Source organism: Pelobates fuscus, chromosome 11 (assembly GCF_036172605.1).
Source record: "Pelobates fuscus isolate aPelFus1 chromosome 11, aPelFus1.pri, whole genome shotgun sequence".
NCBI classification, from domain to species: domain Eukaryota; kingdom Metazoa; phylum Chordata; class Amphibia; order Anura; family Pelobatidae; genus Pelobates; species Pelobates fuscus.
This window is the reverse complement of record NC_086327.1, coordinates 17,846,255-17,872,729: the sequence shown is the minus strand read 5'-3', so window position 1 is coordinate 17,872,729 and position 26,475 is coordinate 17,846,255. Positions and strand designations below refer to the sequence as shown.

Here is a 26,475-nt window from a genome sequence, read left to right as displayed (position 1 = left end):
GCAAGAAGGATTTGTTTTTAGTAAACACATTTGTATTTAAAAGCTAGCCATTCGGTCTTAAAACCAAAGTGATGAACACAGTTGACAGGAAATCACCAACAATAAATTTATTTGGTTCTTTTGGGAGTTTCTCATAGGCATAAATCCTCTGTCTGTTTTTGGCAATTACAGGACTAATATTAGAAGTTGTATTTCAAGGTTTCCAAGCTAAAAAATTTCCACTGTACTTCTTCTGTGAAACTGTCACTAGTAGACTCATGCACAATGGAAAAATTTGGTTCGACTGAGCCAGTTTTTCCAAAAATTAAATTTAGTTCAGGACCTCCAATACTCTGATGGTTTGGCTAATATAATTATTGTCCATGAAAATATACAGGGAAACAATTCAGACAAACCAAAAAGGGCATGCAAATGGGCCAGTGTATTGAAATATATATATATATATATTGCAGTACACAATAGGCACATTTTCCAGATCAAATAATAACAAATATTCTGTACAGCAGGGGTAGGCTTTGGCATTCCAGATGTGGACTAGATTTCCTCTGTAGGTTTGACAACATAATGGTTGTAAGAGCATTATGGGAGATGTAGTCCACGACACCTGAAATGCTGAAGGTTGCCTCCTGCTATGGAGGGAAAAAGAAGAGCAGAAAAAAAATCTGTATTTATGTATTTTTATTAATTATATAGTATAGAAATATAGATAATTTTTAACTACACTTTCTTTCCCCTCTATTGGTCACTTTTTTTACATTGGCGTCAAATGAAGTAAACATTTAGTGTCTGTTACCTAGCCATCAATTATCATTTTTACCATCAATCATCTCTTTTAAAAAATGTTTTTTAGCGAATTTTCCAAATAAAGTTCCTGGCAATTGTCGAAAAAAATCGATGCTGAAAATGTCGATTTGTTCACATAGGAACCAAATCAGAATTTATCTGAACTGAATCAGAATCATCCAAAGTCAAATAAATAATTCATAAACAAAACAGTCGTGTTTCACTGAACAATGCCCCACTTCGGTAGCAAACTACTAATCGAACTAGAATGATTCCATCCCGGCATTAATTCAGACACATCCCATCCTTGTACGGAATTGTGCCTGTCCTCTCCCTGGTGGATCCCACTCACTAGCTATCATAGTTACATAGTTACATAGCTGAAAAGAGACTTGCGCCCATTGAGTTCAGCCTTCCTCACATTTGTTTTTTGCTGTTGATCCAAAAGAAGGCAAACAAAAAAAAAAAAAACAGTTTGAAGCACTTCCAATTTTGCAACAGGCTAGGAAAAAAATTCCTTCTTGACCCCAGAATGGCAGTCAGATTTATCCTTGGATCAAGCAGTTATTACCCCACATTGAAAGATTATATCCTTGAATATTCTGTTTTTGCAAGTATGCATCTAGTAGCTGTTTGAACATCTGTATGGACTCTGATAAAACCACTTCTTCAGGCAGAGAATTCCACATCCTGATTGTTCTTACAGTAAAAAAAACTTTCCTTTGCCTTAGACAAAATCTTCTTTCTTCCAGTCTAAACGCATGGCCTCGTGTCCTATTTAAAGTCCGGTTTGTGAATAGATTTCCACACAATGGTTTGTATTGGCCCCGAATATATTTGTATAATGTTATCATATCCCCTCTCAGGCGATGTTTTTCTAAACTAAATAGGTTTAAATTTGTTAACCTTTCTTCATAGCTGATATGTTCCATTCCTTTTATTAATTTTGTAGCCCGCCTCTGCACTTTTTCTAGTGCCATAATATCCTTCTTTAGAGCAGGTGCCAAAAATTGCACAGCATATTCAATGTGTGGTCTTACCAGTGATTTATAAAGAGGTAAAATAGAAACATAGAAACATAGAATGTGACGGCAGATAAGAACCATTTCGGCCCATCTAGTCTGCCCAGTTTTCTAAATACTTTCATTAGTCCCTGGCTTTATCTTATAGTTAGGATAGCCTTATGCCTATCCCACGCATGCTTAAACTCCTTTACTGTGTTAACCTCTACCACTTCAGCTGGAAGGCTATTCCATGCATCCACTACCCTCTCAGTAAAGTAATACTTCCTGATATTATTTTTAAACCTTTGTCCCTCTAATTTAAGACTATGTCCTCTTGTTGTGGTAGTTTGTCTTCTTTTAAATATAGTCTCCTCCTTTACTGTGTTAATTCCCTTTATGTAATTAAATGTTTCTATCATATCCCCCTGTCTCGTCTTTCCTCCAAGATATACATGTTAAGATCCTTTAACCTTTCCTGGTAAGTTTTATCCTGCAATCCATGAACCAGTTTAGTAGCCCTTCTTTGAACTCTCTCTAAGGTATCAATATCCTTCTGAAGATATGGTCTCCAGTACTGTGTACAGTACTCCAAGTGAGGTCTCACCAGTGTTCTGTACAATGGCATGAGCACTTTCCTCTTTCTACTGCTAATACCTCTCCCTATACAACCAAGCATTCTGCTAGCATTTCCTGCTGCTCTATTACATTGTCTGCCTACCTTTAAGTCATCAGAAATAATGATATTCTTGTCCCGAGAATGAATGCCTTTATTCATGCATGACAATACCCTACTGGCCTTGGCCACTGCTGATTGACATTGCACAAATTAATCTTCGATACAAAAAATACTTTGTGACAAACTTTGCAATATTTCCATCTTTCTCCTTTCTAGATTCAACAGAGCAGTATGAAAATTCCCAATAAAGGATTTATTATAAGAACCACACTTAGTAATTTATTTATGAACAATTACAGATGTATTGTAACTGTTTACATGCTGTGTTGCTGATATCTCAATGGCTGAGCACAAGGAGTGTGCCTAGTCAAACCAGGATGTCTGGTCAAACTGCCCCCCTGCCCTGCCCATTACCCAAAATACGTCACTGAACCAGTTTGGTTGTAGAAGATAATCAATGAAATTTGCTTTATTCTATACATCTCGCTGACACTACAGAAAACATTATTTTCCTTCTCATATTTAAATGTTGTAATTTTAAGTGTAATTGTGTTAAAGGTTCTATTTAATTTATACTTGTTTGATGAAAAAACTGTGTCCTAAACAACAAGGGAATAAAATATTTTTTGGACGTACATGCCAATTTCAAATGCTGTGTGTGCTATTTATGTACTGATACTGTAGAGAACATATGTACGCATGCAGGGAATAAATGTGAGTCTTTACATTTGTATCTAACATCTAATAGTAAGTCTGGAGTGTGGAACAATCCACATGTAAAAATAATTGGCAGAATTAAAATATCTAACACTGGTGTCTATCTCTAATCCCTGACATAAGGAGGTTACGTAGTGTGAGATCTTTCTAATTAAAGCAGGATCAAGACAATGAGCACACAATTAAACTAAAAACAGAGTGTTTAAAGAGCAACCTATTCAATTGAATATAATGGGATTAGATATGATTTAATACTAATCTTATATATGAATGATTCTTTTTTTTTTTTTTTTTTTAATTCTTTATTTTGTTGTGCATGAAGGTATAACAGTGCATATGTGGTACCCCGACGGCATTCCACACACGTTTTAATGACAAAAATAACATTGGGGTACAGAGGCAAGTTTGCACATTTTTTATATTATTATGAGAGGTCAGCTGTATGAGCTGTAGCTTAAGGGAGTATTCAACGCTTGAGACAAGATATAAGTAACGAGAGTCCACCATTTGTAAGCCCAGCTAGGTGTGGGTCGGTATTGGTCAGGCAGTCCTCTTTAGCCAATTCCCACTCTGTAAGGGGGCCACTGGGTGTTCTGAGAAGGTGTCCACAGAGGTGGGTAAGGGTGATGTGGGAGCTGTAGTGGGAGTCTTACCGGATATGGGTCTGGCACACAGGTCACCCAGTTCTGGGTCGGATCAGTGACCGAATTCGTGAGGCTGCTTGCTCGGGCCCCCTGTCTTGAGGCTATGGCTCTGTGAGAAACTTGGCAGCTGGAGCTCAGTCCCATTTTGTCCCTCAGGATGGGGGCTGCGTTTGCAGCGTGTGTAGCTTTGCGGCTCCCTGCTTTGCGGCTGTGGCTTGAGAGGGTACACCAGCTGTGCCTTCCCCTGATACCCTGGTCGGGTGAGTGGCTTGAGTGGCGTACTGGACTAGTGATTTCGCTCTCATGGATGTGGGGGTAAACATGTGGCTTGCCAGTATAGGTCTCCGCTTAGGCGCAATCCCCAATCTCGCTTGTGTGCTGTGTGTTGCTCCCACTCAAGTGCCTTGCTGAGAGGCTGCAGCTTTCCCTCTGTCCTGGGTCTGGTGCGGTCGCTGTATCTGTGTTCAGACGGCTGTTGTGGCTCCATATCGCAGGAGCCGTTATGCAGGTGCTCTGAGCCGCCGCCATCTTGGGTTTGGGCCTCGTGTGTCCAGCGCCCTGAAGTCTGCTTGCAGGTCGGCTTGAGTGCGCCCCAGCGTGGACCGGGATGACCCCCCCGGCCCAGAGGGGGGGGGAACAGGAGCCGGCAGGCATTCTACTATCCAGCGTGGGGCAGTATAGGAGGGAGACAGGGCAGCGGCCGTCCACCCCGCTCCCCCTAGAGTAGGCCGCGGCCTCCGAAGTCCCGTGCTTCCCGTGGGGGGATCCGAAACTCCCGATCTCGGGGTCCGCTACCCTTCCCACTGCTGTGTGAGTAGTCCCCTGCAGTTTGCTAGTTTGGATGGTCGCCTATGGTGGCTCAGAGATCGGGTTTCTCGGGAGCCCATCCGCCATGCGACCGGTCAGCATGGCGGTCCGGCCCCGCCCCCCATGAATGATTCTTTTTCAACAATTTAAGCTGTAAATAAGAAAATGGTGGACCCGTTATATGGTTTTGTCCTATCAGTGTGTAATGAGAAAAAGCTAGCAATTGGAGTCCATTGCATGACTTTCTCTAAAGGTCAATAAATGGCAATATGGATCAATTGGGTACATGTAGGGAATGTTTAATAGAGAGTTCATCATTAACTTACTCTACCCAGCATGTTCTAAAATGTTTTTTAAAGTGGTAACATGCTAAATGTTATTGGTATAGGATCTACTCATCTGAACACTAGGAAAGGACAGAAAAGACTGGCATATATTATATTGCAAGACCAGTTAACGGGGCTTTAGAACAAAGATGGTGCCACATCCAGAATGCAAAACCTCAACAATTTGTTAGTTAAATAAGGATGCCATTATCGGGTTCAGCTGCTACATTTGTAAGGGCTCCCTGCTTTGCGGCTGTGGCTTGAGAGGGTACACCAGCTGTGCCTTCCCCTGATACCCTGGTCGGGTGAGTGGCTTGTGTGGCGTACTGGACTAGTGATTTCGCTCTCATGGATGTGGGGGTAAACATGTGGCTTGCCAGTATAGGTCTCCGCTTAGGCGCAATCCCCAATCTCGCTTGTGTGCTGTGTGTTGCTCCCACTCAAGTGCCTTGCTGAGAGGCTGCAGCTTTCCCTCTGTCCTGGGTCTGGTGCGGTCGCTGTATCTGTGTTCAGACGGCTGTTGTGGCTCCATATCGCAGGAGCCGTTATGCAGGTGCTCTGAGCCGCCGCCATCTTGGGTTTGGGCCTCGTGTGTCCAGCGCCCTGAAGTCTGCTTGCAGGTCGGCTTGAGTGCGCCCCAGCGTGGACCGGGATGACCCCCCCGGCCCAGAGGGGGGGGGAACAGGAGCCGGCAGGCATTCTACTATCCAGCGTGGGGCAGTATAGGAGGGAGACAGGGCAGCGGCCGTCCACCCCGCTCCCCCTAGAGTAGGCCGCGGCCTCCGAAGTCCCGTGCTTCCCGTGGGGGGATCCGAAACTCCCGATCTCGGGGTCCGCTACCCTTCCCACTGCTGTGTGAGTAGTCCCCTGCAGTTTGCTAGTTTGGATGGTCGCCTATGGTGGCTCAGAGATCGGGTTTCTCGGGAGCCCATCCGCCATGCGACCGGTCAGCATGGCGGTCCGGCCCCGCCCCCCATGAATGATTCTTTTTCAACAATTTAAGCTGTAAATAAGAAAATGGTGGACCCGTTATATGGTTTTGTCCTATCAGTGTGTAATGAGAAAAAGCTAGCAATTGGAGTCCATTGCATGACTTTCTCTAAAGGTCAATAAATGGCAATATGGATCAATTGGGTACATGTAGGGAATGTTTAATAGAGAGTTCATCATTAACTTACTCTACCCAGCATGTTCTAAAATGTTTTTTAAAGTGGTAACATGCTAAATGTTATTGGTATAGGATCTACTCATCTGAACACTAGGAAAGGACAGAAAAGACTGGCATATATTATATTGCAAGACCAGTTAACGGGGCTTTAGAACAAAGATGGTGCCACATCCAGAATGCAAAACCTCAACAATTTGTTAGTTAAATAAGGATGCCATTATCGGGTTCAGCTGCTACATTTGTAAGGGCTCTTCCATGTCTTCTGTAACTCACTATTAACAGGGATGTCATTGAAGAAACTGTACTCTGCTGATGCATTGAGATTGCCTTGAGAAGGCATGAAGGTACACACTACAATGCCCAGAAACCCATGCTGTTCCCAGAAAACACTACTTATGGACTAAGCTTAGTAGCTCAATGAAAAGGTCAGTGATCACCTATATGACTATATGAGGCACATTCGGGTTAGTAAGAGCGCATAGCACAACCTGTACAGCCTGGTATGTATGTTTTTTTTTATTATTATTACTATGTCATTGTTTATGGAACAATGGATCAACTTTGGCCTGGAGAATCTCTTTAAATGAACATGCTAATCACCATAAACACTGCAGTGTGCCACACCATCATGCTTAGCTCAGACAGAGAGTTCCCAGGCTCTCATTGAGGCAGAAAGAGTCACCCAGCGGGCAGCAGGTAAGAAATCAAACCATTAAAAATACGGCTTTGCTACTTACATTGGGGCTACCAGCACCATAACTACTACAGTGATCTGTAATGGTTACAGCGTTTAGTAAATGTATCTAATATGGCCTGATATGTGATAAAGTGTAATGAGGATTGATACAATGTTTATAAAAAAGAACCGAGGAAGAAAATCAAGGGTCGCGTATCTTAACTGTATTTAAATTTTAACTGTGTCTCTGGCTGAGATACTACAGTAGTGTAGTAGTGATCTGGGTTTCTGGGCATATATTGGCCAGATTATGGTGATGTCATCACTGCCATTATTTTGTGTAATAAACGCACTCTGGAACCCTAACTTTGGCCAGAACCAGGACATCCAGGCCATGTCTCAGTCTCATTGTACCAGAAGATTTAGAATCCTGATCTACAGCATCACCAGGGATAATAACGTGTCTTCTAAATTCAAACAAAAGGCAATTCATTCTGCAAATTTACATGAAGTGGCCGAAAAAAATCCATCAAAATTGAATTACTGGCAAGTGGTAATTAATGATTGTTATACAAAGATGGAGAGACAATCGAGAAAGAAGAGAATGGCTATAATGAAGGAGATTATTGAAAATTCGAACAAGAATGGAATGCACAATGCGTAGAGTTAGAAGACAGACGTTTTTACCTGTAACCTTTTATCTGCGTTGCCAAGCAGGTATCTGCAACAAGCAAACATACGTTTAATTGTACCCTCTCTTCCTGCATATAATAATACATTATTTTTTACCTTCAACACGTAAGACAAATATAAAAGCAAGATGTTAGATATGATACTGAGGCATGTGCTATAAATCAACAGCTGAAAAGATAATTTAAAAAATAAAATTGAGGGATTGTCTTCAAACTGTAACAGTAAACATAATTACACACACAACAAAAAAATAAACTAGTAAAAACACATACATGAAAAAAAAGCACGAGCGATGTTATTTTAATCGAACACTACGAGTTAATTTCCACACTGAGGGGTAAAATCCAGCTGTTCAGTATTGTTAAAGCCTACAGCCAGTAGATCAGTGTAGATAAAAGGTCCTTCCATCGGTATTGCCTGCACAGTACCTCCACCTGCCTCCACTGGTACCGACCACCGGTCAGCATTTACTAATTTGTAAACATTGTTATTGTTCCGATTAATAACTATAACAACTCCGCCAGAACACTGTAAAAGGCTCACTCAGCATAAGTGCGCTTCATCAGAAACTGTCTGAACGAGTTGCCTTTAAGAGTTTATTCACTGCATTGTCATTGAAGTGGGTGTAAAGTTCGGTGAGCTAGCTACTGTGGCGGCAGCTAAAAATGGTGCGAACGAGGTTTAGAGAACATGTTCGTGATAGCCGAATAATACATTTACACCTTCCAAAGAAAACAATGCTTTATTTGTACTTTGTATTCACATTTAAAGCAAAGATAAATACTTTTTCTATCAAAGAGTTCTACTTCAGTATGCATTAACAAAAAAATCAAACAAGTAGTGATATTTATTTTTCCTCTAAATACACTGGGTGCAAACACCGTCAGCAGCTCTGTATGCTTCGATTACAGGATAGTTTGTTATCCAACACATATAGTGCAATTGATGACTTTTTAATTGGTCACAGATGAGCTTTATCCTTCTGCCTGCATCTGTTTCTAGCTAGACTCCATATATTCTCCCAGAGAGGGAAGGGTTACAGGGGATGGGCAAGGAGAGTGGATCACACACTTCAGATGAGCTAGGAGTTTTTCCTGTTCTATTTGCAGCTGTTTAGGACGCTGAACACTGCTCGCACTACAATCCCCTTAAGCTGGAGAAATCAGCTGGGAGAAAGAATCTTTACTTGTCAAACGATACATCAAGCCTCACCTGTCAAACACTACATTAGCGTTTGCGGAGCCAGGTAAGCGACTGCGCCAATCTCTATTTTAACTCCGGCTAGGATTGTAGTTGCCAAACTTTGTGCTGTTCTTACTAAATCCTAGTTATATCAGTATTCACAGATACGGGGTAAATAAATTATTGTCTAACAGCTACAGAACATTTCGTAAGATAGAATTTTATTTTTAGTATCTTGTTTCAGTTAGCGTTGGAAGTTAACCAGTTCTGAGCTTAGTACATTGTTCCTTATTCTGTATAACAGGATAATCATTCATAAGATATGAATAACAAAGTGAAAGGAGCAAAGACAGTGTGTCAGACAGACAGTGGGCAGGAAATGCTGCATCCGATGATGGGGGTTTATTTATTAAGCGTTGAATTGTACTGAATCGAAAAACGGAATTGAAATATTTTGGTTAAAGTAGTTGATTTGTACTAATTCTCCAACTCAACTGCAGCCACAGATGGACTGTTTTAGCCGGTACAATGCAATTTGGTTTTCAATTTGCCACCTGTAGTGTTCTGTAAAAGATTGACAAAGCTACATGCGTGTACAAAAAGGAAAAAGTATTAACCATGTAATAATGGAATTATAAAATCATTTTAATAATAGAAAAATAATATATTTCAGTATATACTTGAAGTCTAGTAACAGCTAAATGAGCCTAATTACTCGAATATGTGATTATTGTAATTAATTGTTTATTTGTATAAACATAGAAACATAGAAACATAGAATGTGACGGCAGATAAGAACCATTCGGCCCATCTAGTCTGCCCAATTTTCTAAATACTTTCATTAGTCCCTGGCCTTATCTTATAGTTAGGATAGCATTATGCCTATCTCTTGCATGCTTAAACCTCTACCACTTCAGCTGGAAGGCTATTCAATGCATCCACTACCCTCTCAGTAAAGTAATACTTCCTGATATTATTTTTAAACCTTTGTCCCTCTAATTTAAGACTATGTCCTCTTGTTGTGGTAGTTTTTCTTCTTTTAAATATGGTCTCCTCCTTTACTGCGTTGATTCCCTTTATGTATTTAAATGTTTCTATCATATCCCCCTGTCTCGTCTCTCCTCCAAGCTATACATGTTAAGATCCTTTAACCTTTCCTGGTAAGTTTTATCCTGCAATCCATGAACCAGTTTAGTAGCTGTTCTCTGAACTCTCTCAAAAGTATCAATATCCTTCTGAAGATATGGTCTCCAGTATTGCGTACAATACTCACCAGTGTTCTGTACAATGGCATGAGCACTTCACTCTTTCTACTGCTAATACCTCTCCCTGTACAACCAATCATTCTGCTAGCATTTCCTGCTGCTCTATTACATTGTCTGCCTACCTTTAAGTCATCATTATTAATTACTCCTAAATCCCTTTCCTCAGATGTTGAGGTTGGGACTCTATAAAATATTCTGTACTCTGCCCTTAGGTTTTTACATCCAAGATGCGCTATCTTTCACTTACACACATTAAATGTCAGTTGCCACAACTCTGACCATTTTTCTAGTTTACCTAAATCATTTGCCATTTGGCTTATGCCTCCTGGAACATCCACCCTGTTACATATCTTAGTATCATCCGCAAAAAGACACACCTTACCATCAAGACCTTCTGCAATATCACTAAAAAATATTAAAGAGAATGGGTCCAAGTACAGATCCCTGAGGTACCCCACTGGTGACAAGCCCAAGCTTCGAATATACTCCATTGACTACAACCCTCTGCTGACTGTCACTCAGCCACTGCCTTACCTATTCAACAATATTGGAATCCAAACTTAAAGATTGCAATTTATTGATAAGCCTTCTATGTGCAACAGTGTCAAAAGCCTTACTGAAATCTAGGTAAGCAATGTCTACTGCACCACCCTGATCTATTATTTTAGTTACCCAATCAAAAAAAAATCAATAAGATTAGTTTGGCATGATCTCCCTGAAGTAAACCCATGTTTTCTCTGATCTTGAAATCCATGTGTTTTTAGATAAGGCTAACAACATTGATATTACATTTTGCTATAGTTACTTGGGGTTTACTAACTAGTGTTGCATTAAATAGAACATTTTAATATTTCAGACTGTCAGATGAGAGGAAAAATGTGTCGACGGTGTTAGTATAAATTCCTGTTTAATGGTTAAATTGTTTACAAGGAAATGGAATCCATAACCAAAATGTTCCTCTGTTTATTTTTAATTGAAGTATTATATAATAACATGCTTCCCAAACTGAATGTGCAGTGTTTATAACACCATTGTAGGAAGAATGTTTGCCTGTGATAAGGCTCAGCAAGAAGTAAATGGACCCCATATGTTTTGTGGTTTGCGATTCATGTTTTATTATTTGATACATGTGTGTAAGTATTAAATCCATGTGTGCCTTTTCTTCCTTGGAAAATCCCCAAATAGAAGCTGCAGCAATACGCTTTTACTGCTAGATTTTTAAGGGACATTCCAGGTAACCTCAATTTTTACACTTTTTATATAAAACATATATTGCATATCTCTCTTCTCATTAGAATTTTTCTACATTAGCTGCCCCAATATTTTTAGTTAACTCTGCCCAGACCAGGAAGCGTTGAAAAAGCTTTTAACCAATCCTGGAACCATTATTTTCAATGGGAATACTAAGCCTAACCTATAAATCTCTGCTCACAGAGGGATAACTAGTTCAGTTTTACTTTTGAAATTGTATGAGTGGGATTGCTGCCCAAGCTGAGAGTCACAGTAAGTTTTACATCAGGTTAGCAATAAAAAGGTATACCGACATTTGATATAGAACCACCAACCTCATACACTTAACTCTGATTTAGGGCCAAAACCAAAGTTTACTCTCAGCCCAGCCCTCCTTTGCTGATGTCACTCCCACTAACTGCCAGGGGGAGAATTTGTGGGAGAAGGGCCTTAGGGGAGGACATGGGTAGTATGGCGGGAGCTGTGTCGCCATTGGACAGTTGTGACCAGCATGCTGTGTGCGCTGATGTCAGACATCCAATATGCACAGAATGGATATCACTGAAACCAGAACTTTTGTTCTCATATGGCTAAAGATGCCTCTATACACACACACTGACACACACATACAGATACACAGACACTTACAGATACACACACACTGACACACACATACTCACAGATACACAGACACTTACAGATACACAGACACTCACAGATACACACACACTGACACACACTCAAGCTATTTATTCACAAAAAAACACATAGAATAGTCAAGCAATGATCATCTAATTCTAATTTATTTGATGGCTTTCCAAGTCCAAAGGTATGTTCCCAAATATGTAACTACAGGTAAAGCTAAAAAGTGTCTAACAGCCTTGTGTATTCTTTAATGTGACAATGTAATGGTTAATTCATTCGAGTACAGCTTAGAAAATAAAAGGTTTGTTTGGGGGTGTTTAGAGATGCTAAATTGCCAGTTTTGTTGAAAAACTGTTGCAACATAATTTGTTGTTTTACTGTTCTAATGGGTTTAAAAACAATGGAATAAAAGAAAAAAATAACCTGGCAGCCTTTAGTGTTAAGTCCCGCTGTTTATGCACATCTATTGTTTTCAAACTTTGTTTGCCAGAGAAAATCACACGGCACAAGTCACGGAAAAGGAAAGTTTGAGAGATAGGATTAAGAATTCCGTCTGCACAATGTTAAAATGAGTCGAGTTAACCATTGCACCTATAAACAAAATTAATTTACCTCTTGGGTCGACCTCGTGGACTGTTCTCCAAAATGAATCCTTAGTTTGATATTGTTTACATTAAACAGAGGCTGGTGTCTGTGCTTTTGAAGTGATATACTTCATCGCTTTACATGCACTCCTTCTGAGTCCTTAAATTGGAACAATTTCATGATGCAAATGCTGTCTCTACTCCCCAGTAAGTTATAAATCCTGTATTCAGTTTGTACCAAAAATTTCAAAAGGTATCAACCACCCTGTGAGATCAACAGGGTTATCCCCTTTAAACTGCAGCACATTTAAATCAGAATGACCAATCCATACAGAATCCAGTTTACAATACAATGTGTGTAGGCAACAATTAATGATTTGAAAGAAATTGCAATTATCATTCCATGTGTCCTAATGCTTTTTAAAGACAAGCATCTTATTGGATTCAAGTAATCAGGATTGATAACTGCATTGAAGGAAAAACCTTTAAAAAAATACACATATTATTAGTATTGTTTTTTTTATTGAATTGTCTTGTAAACCAGAATAGAATTGTTTGTATTTTTTCTCCAATGCTTATTATACGTAGCTTGTGCAATATATATGTGACATATTGCATATAAGAACTTAGCAATACATGATTCCTTAAGGAACAGGTTGAAACAATAAACAAATTAACAAAAAACTGTTATTACACTCAAATGGCAAATTTGCATCTATCTTAGAACTATAATTAACACAATGTTCTGTTAGCCTTTAGCCTGACATTTGCTGACTAGGGTTGATAATAGTCAGATTCACATTTACGGTCTCTGGAACAGGCGGAACCAGTTACTGTTTGGCTGTTTCATGATGGATGTTCCAAGCCAAGAATTTTATAATATTGTTAGCATCACTTGCATAATTTCTCTGCTGCCCATAGAGGTAATGTAATCACTGAAGCAATAATCTCTCCAAACTGTTAACCCAGCGGTTCCCAAACTGTGTGCCGCGGCACCCTGGGGCAACGCAACGGGCACATAGGGGCGCAGCAGAATGTTTCCCTGTTGCTATGATTATAGCACAGGGAAACATAACTGTTGACCGTGACAGGGCCCTTTTAGTGTTTGCCGGATGAGAGGAAGTGACATCCTGTCACTTTCTCCCAGCATCATGCATGGAGACAGCATGGGAGGGAGAGGAGGCTCGCTGCCTAGGTGTTCTCTTTGACTCCGACCTCTCCTTCAAGCCTCATGTTCAATCCTTGCCTGCCTACAATATAGTATAATCGTACCTTTCTTCCAGTCTGCTGGTGCTGGCTCTGTCCCAGAACTGCCTACTTGGCTGAAATCGTCAGCAGTGATGTTTCAACCTTTTACATAAAAAAGCATTGGATTGACTTATATTGTCAATTCTGATGATCTCAGTCAAGGAGCTGGACTGGGGGAAGAGCCAAATGCCACCCTGGCCAGTCAGCATCTCCTCATAGAGATGCATTGAATCAATGCATTTCTATGAGGAAAGTTCAGTGTCTCCATGCAGGGGGTGGATACATTGTACAGCAGTGCCCCAGGAAGCACCTCTAGTAGACATCTGAGGAGTGGCCACTGGAGATGTCTCTAGGCTGTAATGTAAACAATGCCTTTTCTCAGAAAAGACAGTGTTTACAACGAAAAGCCTACAGGAACTGACTATACTCACTTCCCCACTTCCTCTCATCTAGCACTCCTTCCCTTATACTTGGGGATTTCAATATCCCAATCAATAACCCCAATTGCACTGATGCCTCTTGTCTGCTCTCTGTAACCTCCTCCTTTGGCCTTACGCAATGGTCCAATTTAGCAACCCATACAGCAGGAAACACGTTTGATCTTGCCTTCACCAACCTCTGTACTGCCTCTAATCTCTCCAATATTCATTTTCCTCTATCTGACCACCATTTGCTGACTTTTGACATTGGCATACCTAAGACCCAATTGACACCACCGTCTGAACATCACTCTCACAGAAACCTCCAATGTCTTGACCTAGAGCATTTCTCCACTAATCTCCAAACTCTCCTTTTACCTATCTCAAACCTCATCTGTCCTAGTTCTGCAACCTCCTTCTACAATTCCACCCTCTCCTCTCAACTAGACATCATGGCACCTTGTACATTTAAACGTCGCAGGCCCCCCCAACAACAACCCTGGCACACCAAGCTCACTCGATACCTCCAAAAATGCTCCAGAACTGTTGAACACTGTTGGAGAAAGTCTCACTGTGCATGTGACTTTCTCCACTATAAATTTATGCTGAGCTCATACAGCTTGGCTCTTTCTTCTGCAAAAGGTAATTACTTCAATACCCTCATAACCACACTCTCCCGCAAACCCAAACGACTATTTTACACATTCAACTCTCTTCTTCGCCCTGCTGTTCCTCCTCCACCTACTAACTTGACCGCCTCAGACTTTTCAACTCACTTCACTGACAAAATCTCTACAATCAGAGAAGAGATCTCTCATCTTTCTTCTTCCCCTTACAATACTTCCCCTAACTTCACTCCCTCTGCTGTTCTATGTTCATTCGCACCCGCTACATTGGAAGAGGTTTCTGCTCTGCTCCAGTCCTCCCGCCCCACCACCTGCTCCCTAGATCCAATTCCCTCGCATCTCATCCGTACTCTGTCTTCTTCTCTTTCTCCACCTCTAACTAAAATTCTCAATCTCTCTCTCTCCTCTGGTATATTTCCATCGCCCTTCAAACATGCAACTGCAACCCCAATTCTAAAGAAGCCCAATATTGACCCTAACTCCCCATCCAACTATCGACCTATCTTGCTACTGCCTTTTGCATCCAAGATCCTTGAAAGAATTGTGTATGCGAGATTGACAGACTTCCTCGAGTCCAATTCTCTGCTAGACCCAGTCTGGTTTCCACGCTAAGCACTCTGTGGAAACGGCACTGACCAAAGTATCCAATGATCTACTCGCTGCAAAATCTCGTGGTCATTACTCTATCCTAATTCTCCTTGACCTGTCTGCGGCTTTTGACACTGTTGATCAACAACAGCTTCTTCTCATCCTCCGCAATATTGGTCTAAAAGATATTGCTCTCTCCTGGTGCTCCTCCTACCTCTCCCAGCGCTCTTTCAGTGTTTCTTTCTCTGGCTCTGCTTCTTCTCCCCAACTCCTCTCTGTTGGTGTCCACCAAGGTTCAGTCCTTGGTCCCCTACTGTTTTCCATCTATACTGCCTCCCTTGGTAAACTCATTAGCTCCTTTGGCTTCCAATATCATTTCTATGCAGATGACACGCAAATCTACCTGTCCTCTCCTGATCTCTCCCCGCCCCTCTTGACTAGTGTTTCTGACTGCCTCTCTGCTGTTTCTAACTGGATGGCTGCCCACTTCCTTTAAACTAAACTTGACCAAAACTGAAATTCTGGTCTTTCCTCCCTCAAGTGTTGTTACTCCTGTGTCTGTCTCCCTCCAAGTCAACGGTGCAACCATCAGCTCCACCACGCAGGCTCGCTGCCTAGGTGTTCTCTTTGACTCCGACCTCTCCTTCAAGCCTCAAGTTCAATCTATCGCCAAATCCTGTCATTTCCATCTCAAAAACATTGCGCGCATCCGCCCCTACTTAACGCCAGATGCGACTAAGGTGTTGTTACATTTCACTGTCCTTTCTCGCCTTGACTACTGTAATCCACTTCTCAGTGGTCTTACGTGCTCCCAACTTGCGCCGTACAGTCCATAATGAATGTGGCGGTGAGGATCATCTTCCTGTCCGCCCGCACCTCCCATGCCTCACCCTTCTGTCAGTCCCTACATTAGCTTCCTATAAAATATAGAGCTCAATTTAAAATTCTGGTTCTTGCTTTCAAATCTCTACATAATGTTGCTCCCACCTATCTATCCTCCCTTATACACAAGTATGTCCCGTCTAGGCCCTTACGATCTGCTGAAGACTTACGTCTATCTTCTGTCCGTACTCCCACCTCTTATGCTCGCCTTCAAGATTCCTCAAGGGCTGCACCATTCCTGTGGAACTCACTTCCCTCCTCTGTTAGATGCTCACCCAGTCTCCACTCCTTCAAAAATCATTTAAAACCCACTTCTTCATAAAAGCATATCAATTAAACTGTTAATAGCTCCCAACTGATTCCTCTTCTGCAACTGTCACTAGTCTAATACTATCCTTACCTTTTGTGTCATTTTACCCCACTCCCTCTAGCATGTAAGCTCATTGAGCAGGGCCCTCAACCCCTCTGTTCCTGTGTGTCCAACTTGTCTGGTTACAACTACATGTCTGTTCGTCCACCCATTGTAAAGCGCTGCGGAATTTGACGGCGCTCTATAAATATCATAATAATAATAATGAGAACAACTATATTAGGCTGGAGTTGTTCTGGTGACTAAAGTGTCCCTTTAAATTTGAAATTCAGTTTGAATTTTATATGAATTCCCAACAATTCTCACTTTTGTAAAAAGTGTATTCGGAAAATGCTTAGTGTGTGTGTTTGAACACTGCATTACATAGAGTGGGTTAGCATGAGAAGACATAAGGTAACGCTTGTCAGCAACGCAGCAGAACTAAGTGTGTAAGTGTGTAAGTAATTTTTTTTTTATTTTGGCAGGTGATAAATGACAATACAGCAGTTTCATTGCATCACAATATATCAGCATGTGCAGTATTTGCAAACAATGATGTCTAGAGTGTTCACCTATTTTTTGTTTAAGTGATAACTATCGGTAAATGAGTGGTGCCCAGGAGCTTGGTGGTGGATAGTCGAAGTGTCCGTCTTTTTCTTTGTGTAGGCTAGTGTCATGGCCGTTACTTGCATTGCCTGTCTCTTCCGGGTTGACGGACTGTAGCCACACCCCCCTCTGACGCGGTCTCATTGCGCTACATAATGCGACCGCGCCAGGCAACAGACGCTGGATTAATGAACAGTGTACCGCGGAATTATACCGGCTGCAACTTTTGTCTTCAAACCTTACCTGTGTACCGAACCGGACTCGTAAACGACTATCCTCCTTCCCCTTACTCGACCACGGCTAGCACTTGACTCCTCTCGACATCTATCCACGGAACCGCTCCGGAAGGCACTCTGGAACCAACTTCAAATCCTCTGGAAGCTAAGTCACCTCGTTGAATTATACGAACTTTCCCTAACTACTGAGCAAGCACAGCCTGCTCACTCTTCCTCTTATCGTAATAGGAGTAATTCCTAATCATTTACCATTCTACCACCATACAAGTAATCTAAAACGAATCTCTGCAAGTTCAAGCTAAATTGCTTCCTTCATATTATTGCTTCAATTCAATTGTATAATTAATCTAAGAATCAACTCAGCAACTTGAACCATTTAAAGAAACAGTACCTGTGTTTATGCAATCAAAATTATTAAAGACACAGTATCAGTTAAACTTCCTGGTGAACAGTCATCTCTTTATTTTCTCAACTTCTAACCTTCACATCTAATAAATCAGAAATCTGCAGTTGAGCTCCTTCAAACTCTATGTAAACGTTACAGCTAGGAAACATGAGGTCTATGTGTCTGTGGCATTAGTGGGTCTCCCGGGTGTTGTGTGGCCTCTAACCCATGAGGCTATGGGAGGGGGAGGATATTGTGAGCTTTAAACCCCCTATATATATGATCTTTTGGAGCGTTGAGAGCTAGCTATCTATTGGGGGTGTGTTTATGTCGCTATAGCAGCACTTGGTGGACCGCCGTGTGGCGGTTGTATGGTAATCAGTTGTATCTAGGCATAGGTATGCATGTGTAGGTAACAAGGTCAAACCTAGGTAATGTATAAAAGCATAAGATAAAACTAAAACAGAAACAGTTGGTTCTTTTCCAGACTTTAGGTACTTAAGTCAGTGAGTCCCGATCGTTCCCTGGCACAAAGGGAGTGATTGCCGTTACGTCCCATTGGTGATCGGGGCTCGTCGATGGGGTTGCTTCCGTTTTGCCCAGGGACTGAAGGAAGACCGGTCCCTCTGTGGGGCTTGTTGCTCGCAGGGCCTTTCCCTCTTGAAATACTGTGAGGCTAGTCCCGCAGTTTGTAGAGCTGCAGTTATGGGCTTCATTGATTTTCTCCACAATAGAGTGGGCCTGCTGAGGTCTTGGAAAAGGGTAATGTTGTGTGTTTCAAAGTGGAGCGGGGTTTTCCCTCTAAGTGCCGTGAGGAGCCTTTGCTTATCTGCAACGGTTTGACAGCACAGGATTATATCTCTAGGTGCCGTGATGGGCGCTTGTGAGGATTTTGTGATGCGGTATGCACCGTCGAAGGCGAATTGTTTGGCGGATTTCGCAGGTAAGATGGTTGCTGCCAAACGCCTTATGAAGTGGGAAATTTCTTCCGAGGGGAGCGAGTCTGCTACCCCTCGGATTTTTAGGTTACGTTGCCTTCCTCTGTCATCCAAGTAGTCCACTCGCGTGGATAGTGAGGTATGTAATGCTCTTAGTTGCTGGACAGATTCATTAAGGGTAGTCATCCCTTGATTGAGATCCTGTATGTCCTCCTCTGTAGCCTGTACCCTGTCAGTCACTGCCTGCACCTCTGTCTTGACCACAATGTTTTAGAAGTGCATAAGTAAATTGTAAATGTCCTGCTTTGTGGATGGGGCTATTCCGTTTGCTATGGCTGGGGCCTCAGGTATTACTATTCCCGCCGTGGGTGGCATTGGGGTAGTCTCTGGCTGTGTAGCTGTCATACCTCTTGTGCGTGCAGGGGCTGCCAGCATCTGGCCGATGTCTTGCCCGTCTTTTGGGGTAGGTGGAGTGGGCTTTTTGCGCACCATGTCTGGTTCTTTTGTTGTCTGGGTTTGTTGTCTGTTTGCCGTTTGCAAGTTACCTCCAGTGTCCAGGAAGCCCCAGTAGGCCGCGCTCAGGTCCCGCGGTATTCCCGCGCTGTAGGCCCTGTTTCCCAGCAGTCGGTTTTTGCCACTCGTGGGGAAAATTAATGGCATCTGCCTGCTCGGGACCGCTTCCCCTGTGAGATGGTAAGGTTTTTTCGCCGGTCAGGCTCTCGGTTACAGTGATTTTGTCGCTTTATTTGGTGGCGTGCTCGGAGATAAAAATGGAAACACAAAAAGCAAGGCAACAACCCCTACTAAGGGGACAACTGATGTGCAATAAATAGCATCTAAATAATTTAAACAAACGGTAAAAAGGAAAATAAATTTACTGAATGTTTAGCACATATACAGTAGTTGTATCTATGTGTGTGTGATGATAGATAGACAGAAACATGTTATTTATTAGTATCTCCAGAAGCCCTTGAATTATATTCCTTTAATGCTTGTTTTGCAGTTATCTATCTTTTATATTAGATGATTAAACAATTATTGTTTGTAAAGATTAGTTTTAGAGTGGTGAAGTGGTTAATAGTTTGTGTAAGGGTATTGTAGTGGCTTAAGTTTAGTGTTAATGTAGTGTAGGGGTTAATGTATAATGTAGGAGTTATGTAATGTAAGAGTTATGTTTAGTGTTAGTGTAGTGTAGGGGTTAATGTATAATATAGGAGTTATGTTTAGTGTTAGTGAAGTGGTTAATGTATAACATAGGAGTTATGTTTAGTGTTAGTGTAGTGTAGGGGTTAATGTATAATATAGGAACTATGTTTAGTGTTAGTGTAGTGTAGGGGTTAATGTGTAATATAAGATTTATGTTTAGTGTTAGTGTAGTGTAGGGGTTAATGTGTAATATATGAGTTATGTAATGTAAGAGTTATGTTTAGTGTTAGTGGTGTGTAGGGGTTAATGCATAATATAGAAGTTATGTTTAGTGTTAGTGTAGTGCAGGGGTTAATGTATAAAATAGGAACTATGTTTAGTGTTAGTGTAGTGTAGGGGTTAATGTGTAATATATGAGTTTTGTAATATAAGAGTTATGTTTAGTGTTAGTGTAGTGGTTAATATATAATATAAGAGTTATGTTTAGTGTTAGTGTAGTGTAGGGGTTAATGTGTAATATATGAGTTATGTAATATAAGAGTTATGTTTAGTGTTAGTGTTGTGTAGGGGTTAATGCATAATATAGAAGTTATGTTTAGTGTTAGTGTAGTGCAGGGGTTAATGTATAATATAGGAACTATGTTTAGTGTTAGTGTAGTGTAGGGCTTAATGTGTAATATATGAGTTTTGTAATATAAGAGTTATGTTTAGTGTTAGTGTAGTGTAGGGGTTAATGTGTAATATAAGAGTTATGTTTAGTGTTAGTGTAGTGTAGGGGTTAATGTGTAATATATGAGTTATGTAATATAAGAGTTATGTTTAGTGATCGTGTTGTGTAGGGGTTAATGCATAATATAGAAGTTATGTTTAGTGTTAGTGTAGTGCAGGGGTTAATGTATAATATAAGAACTATGTTTAGTGTTAGTGTAGTGTAGGGGTTAATGTATAATATAGGAGTTTTGTAATATAAGAGTTATGTTTAGTGTTAGTGTAGTGTAGGGGTTAATGTGTAATATAAGAGTTATGTTTAGTGTTAGTGTAGTGTTGGGGTTAATGTGTAATATAAGAGTTATGTTTAGTGTTAGTGTAGTGTAGGGGTTAATGTGTAATATATAAGTTATGTTTAGTATTAGTGTAGTGTAGTGTAGGGGTTAATGTATAATATAGGAGTTTTGTAATATAAGAGTTATGTTTAGTGTTAGTGTAGTGGTTAATGTATAATATAGGAATTATGTTTAGTGTTAGTGTAGTGTAGGGGTTAATGTGTAATATATGAGTTATGTTTACTGTTAGTGTTGTGTAGGGGTTAATGCATAATATAGAAGTTATGTTTAGTGTTAGTGTAGTGCAGGGGTTAATGTATTATATAGGAACTATGTTTAGTGTTAGTGTAGTGTAGGGGTTAATTTATAATATAGGAGTTTTGTAATATAAGAGTTATGATTAGTGTTAGTGTAGTGTAGGGGTTAATGTGTAATATAAGAGTTATGTTTAGTGTTAGTGTAGTGTAGAAGTTAATGTGTAATATAAGAGTTTTGTTTAGTGTTAGTGTAGTGTAGGGGTTAATGTGTAATATAAAAGTTATGTTTAATGTTAGTGTAGTGTAGGGGTTAATGTATAATATAGGAGTTTTCTAATATAAGAGTTATGTTTAGTGTTAGTGTAGTGGTTAATGTATAATATATGAATTATGTTTAGTGTAAGTGTAGTGTAGGGGTTAATGTATTATATAGGAACTATGTTTAGTGTTAGTGTAGTGTAGGGGTTAATTTATAATATATAAGTTTTGTAATATAAGAGTTATGTTTAGTGTTAGTGTAGTGTAGGGGTTAATGTGTAATATAAGAGTTATGTTTAGTGTTAGTGTAGTGTAGAAGTTAATGTGTAATATAAGAGTTTTGTTTAGTGTTAGTGTAGTGTAGGGGTTAATGTGTAATATAAAAGTTATGTTTAGTGTTAGTGTAGTGTAGGGGTTAATGTATAACATAGGAGTTTTCTAATATAAGAGTTATGTTTAGTGTTAGTGTAGTGGTTAATGTATAATATATGAATTATGTTTAGTGTAAGTGTAGTGTAGGGGTTAATGTGTAATATATGAGTTATGTAATATAGGAGTTATGTTTAGTGTAGTGTAGGGGTTTATATTTTATTTAGGAGTTATGTAATATGAGTTGTGTAGTGTAGGGGTTAATGTATAATATAGGAGTTATGTTTAGTGTTAGTGTAGGGGTTACGTGTAGTGCAGAGCGTTTGGGTAATATTGGATTAGAGTATAGTGTGATGCGCAGCGTTTTGTTTTTTTCTATATCGGTTGTATAGAATTGACAAGGTAATTCTAAATTTTTTACGATCTTTTGAATTAAAATTTGATTTTGCTCTGCCAGTTACTCCTAGTACTTGATTTAGTTAATACTCATGGATGTTGATTTGTAGGTCTTGTTTATAGCTAAATATGAAACACACACACAATTCCATGCCTTGTAAGTAACAATTCTTTAGGGGTTCATTTCTAATGGAATGTGTCAAAGTGTCTGCCAAATGGTGCTGTGAAGGGGCAGCAACATATTGCTATAAAAAGATTCAATATAAGATGACAGACTGAGTTTGAATAAGTCGGTAAAAAGGGTCGCGGTCATCAACCAAAACTACAATCTATAATATTGATAAAATGACCTCTGTACTATAAAATGCTAATTCTTGGAGTACATTTTTTGAAATTTTCCAAAAACGCTCATTGAGCTTAACTCATAACTTTCCAGAGAAAAAAACTATTAAAGGTAGAAATATGTCTATTACATCTGAAAAATGAGAACTTACTATGTGTGGGGGGTTTAATTACTAAACGCGGAATTGTGTTGTATTGAAAGCTTTATTGCTAAATTTAGTCTAAAATAGTCACTATAGCCGGAGTCGGATCATTTTTCTAGATCTGCATATTTTACCTAAAATTTTCCGTTTCGTTTTTGAGTCACTAGAATTCAGTGTCTAATAAATAGTTTTTCTTGCATTTTCCCATAATGTTTTGCTAATTGCTTTTTACTAAATTGAGATTAATGTTCTATATAGGGAGCAGTTTGGCTTCAATCCTAATGTTTATACTACCATATAATAGTAATGTCATTAGATATGGGAAATAATAAACATACATTTCTTAGAAACAACTACTAGAAAGAAGAAAATTGTGTTATTTTTTCATCACTTCTTCCCTTGTGCTAGTCGTCTATCTGTCATAAAACGTGTTATTATCATATAGCTGTGCTTAGTCCAAACTAAGCGTCACTACAGTTTGGAAAGTGCATACAGAGATTTATTTATAACACAATGTGGTTTATTAACTAGACAATGAGTTGTGAAAGGATTTCCCAAAATAGCTAAGATGGGAAAAAGCTAGATTTGAGAGTTTTCCAGTTTGTCTCTTTAAAGGGACATGCCAGATTGACTTTGATCCAAGCTGTATTTTGTTACATTTCGCTCAAACACTGAAAGGGCTACGTTAGTATTAGCAATGTTACTGTTATAACATTTAAGCGTGGCTAATCTGATTGAGCGTTTTATTTTTTCCCTTTAACAAGTCTTTAGTTGTATTGAGCTGAGAGAGAATCTTTTTTGTTGTTAAGTTGCCCATTTTTTATCTCCACCGGAGCTATTTTTAAATGTACAGTTTATTGACTTCTCTCATGTGGTTTATGGAGCAAAAATGGAACATCTGCCAGTAACCTTTAACCGAGATTAACTTGTGCTAGCAGGTGTTGAGTCAGGCATGTGCTATTAATTCCACTGTCTACAGAGGTGTGAAGTTAAATCTTACTATCTTATTGAATATGCTATAGTTCTTGAGTCAACTGGCACTGCCCCACCATTCAGTATTAAAGCATTTGTGAAGAGTTTAATGAGGCAGTAAAGGCACCAAAATAATTTTAGCTTAATGAAGCAATGTTGGTGTATAGATTATGCCCCTGTAGTGTAACTGATCAATTCTGTATCATTTAGGAGTTTAATCCCTTTTGTTTCTGTTTATGCAGCCCTCACCACAACTTCCCTGAGTGTGACTCACACAACCTGCATTGTCTTTTTAATTTCCATCAGATGTTGACTTGCTTTAATAGTTTTTATCTCTTGCTCTGTAAATTAAACTTTAATCACACACATGAGGATCGTGCAGGGTTTAGAAGTCTAATAACAGAGAAGGGGATAAGACATTCTAAATTAAAGGACCACTATAGTGCCAGGAAAACATGCTCGTTTTCCTGGCTCTATAGGGTCCTTGGGTCCCCCTCACCCTCTGGGTCCCCCTCCCGCCGGGCTCTAGGGTGAGGAAGGGGTTAAATTCCTACCTTTTTCCGTGCGCACATTCAGCCTGTCTCATAGGAAAGCATTCTCAATGCTTTCCTATGGACACCGGTGTCTTCTCACTGTGAAAATCACAGTGAGAAGTACGGAAGCGCCTCAAGCGGCTGACAATGAGACAGCCACTAGAGGCTGGATTAACCCATATGTAAACATAGCAGTTTCTCTGAAACTGCTATGTTTACAGCAGGCAGGGTTAATCTTAGATGGACCTGGCACCCAGACCACTTCATTAAGCTGAAGTGGTCTGGGTGCCTAAAGTGGTCCTTTAAACAAATTGTGCAATAAAGGAAGTTTTAACATTAGATCTCTCTTTGTAGGAAGTGTTTAGGAAGGCTATACAAGTAACATGAAGTGTGACTAGTGCATAAGCAAAATAATTTAACTCCTAAATGGCAGAGAATTGAGCAGTGAGACAGCAGGGACATGATCTATATACGCAAACTGCTTCACTAAGCTAAAGTTGTTTTGATGTCTACAGTGTAACTTTAACACTAAATGTGATGGTCCATGGCCACCCACAGCCCGGCCCCGACTGAAAGTATGGCTTAGACAGAGATTACACACTTCCTTAGCTATACCAATTCATACCAGCAATGGCTCGCTGTAATAGGCTGAGAGCAGTAAGCTGACACTCTCAACCAATCATAACCACCCATTGCTGCTTGAGCTAATACTTTCTCATTAGCCGGAGCAATACTGAAGGGATGGGCTGCTGGGGACTTTCATTTTGCATTAAAAAACAGTTTAAACATTCCAATACAACTTTACACCGAATGGTTAATCGAGTCACTATAACATCAACAAGATGAAGTGGATAAAATGTGCAGATTATCTCTTTAAGTCCAGGCAGGCCACTGTTACTTGATTGCATTATCCTCTTCACTGCCAACCATTTTTTGTTTGTATAAATAACAAGAAAACATATAATAATAGTAATGCAGCAAATTGAACTTCAGGAAAACGTAAAAATATATTATTATGTAAATGTACAGAATTTGTATTTTTCAGTCTAACAGAATGTTTCTAATATTGTGTACCTGTGTGTGTCTGACATTGCGGACGTGTGGATCTGTTTGTATTCTCAAAGAGATATGGTTATAACCGGTTATATGTATGTATCTGTGGGTGGCAAGGAGTGTATATCTCGGTTGGGGACACAGAGGCCCTAGGAATTCTGATGGCAGTTCTGCATGAGAGTATAACACATCTACAAAAAAAAAAAAAATTTCTATACATACAGCTCTGCCACAGAATCATATGGCAGTAGACCAGGATCTAAGGCCACATCTGCCTTTGCCCCCCCAAGCCCTGATAGAATGTTTAGGAAAAAAAATGCTTGTTAACTGAACCACAGGATATTACAGAGGATTTAGTCTTTTCCAAATCTTTCAAATGTAAATGATAGCTAGGCATAAAATGTCATTAAATTCAGCAGCTTTCTGGCAAAGCTTAGTGCATAATTAATTCACATCTTTAAAGTGTATATTCTTTTGCAAAATTACCAACTAATGGGGAGTCTCTAGGGAGCTCCCATGCATAAAGTAGTTTTTTGCTTTTGTGAAATACTCAAAAATGATTTTAAAATTTTCAAAACTATAGATGTAACCTGTTCGCTGGCATTATTACTATTTTTACCTTTATATAGTGCTAACTCATCTTCTCATATTGGCTAATTCCATCATATCTTCTCATTGGAAGTCACCCACTGTACCAACTGTGGGCGAGGTCTTATTTCTCATTTTTTAAAATAAAAGGTGTGAATTGGCTTTTTGTGATTCATCTACTTTCACATCTACTGTATATTGCAGCATGAATGGTCAATGATGTGAAAGATAAATTCAGACTTTAACTAGGTTCCCACCTGATTTAATACATATTCTTTTTTCTGATTGCATTTTTTTTGCATCATGCTGTTATTAATTAGTTGGCTCTTTATTTTATTTTTGTACATAGTTTACTTATTTCATATACAAATATTTATAATATTTATATGTATGTTATTTGATTGCTTGTTTAATTTTGACAATGGTTCATAATTAATTATATATATGCCAATGTTGCATGATGCGCCACAGTCAATAATAAAAAGTCCAGTTAAAAGGAAAAAGTCCAAATATTTTATCCTTACAAGTGGTCTTTGGTGATGAGGTCTTCTACTATTGTAGAGGATCCACTTTATATGAAAGATAAAAAGAGAGAAGGACAACCAATGGTGCAGTATGTAAAATTCAAATGTAGACGTAAAGGAGTAATAATATAAAACTCACATTTACCAGAGCTAATAACCAGCTCTGGGGTGAAG

At 39.7% G+C, this 26,475-nt stretch overlaps 1 protein-coding gene across 1 annotated transcript in view; it reads left to right on the top strand.

Annotated features, from left to right (window-relative positions):
* Nucleotides 1-8,609: 8,609 nt before the first annotated feature.
* Nucleotides 8,610-26,475, top strand: part of LOC134577178 (chemerin-like receptor 1) — a 67,924-nt gene continuing 50,058 nt past the window's right edge. Inside the window, exon 1 of the mRNA XM_063435847.1 lies at nt 8,610-8,740. The gene's annotated coding sequence lies outside the window, so the exon portion shown is untranslated. The remainder of the gene's footprint in view (nt 8,741-26,475) is intronic.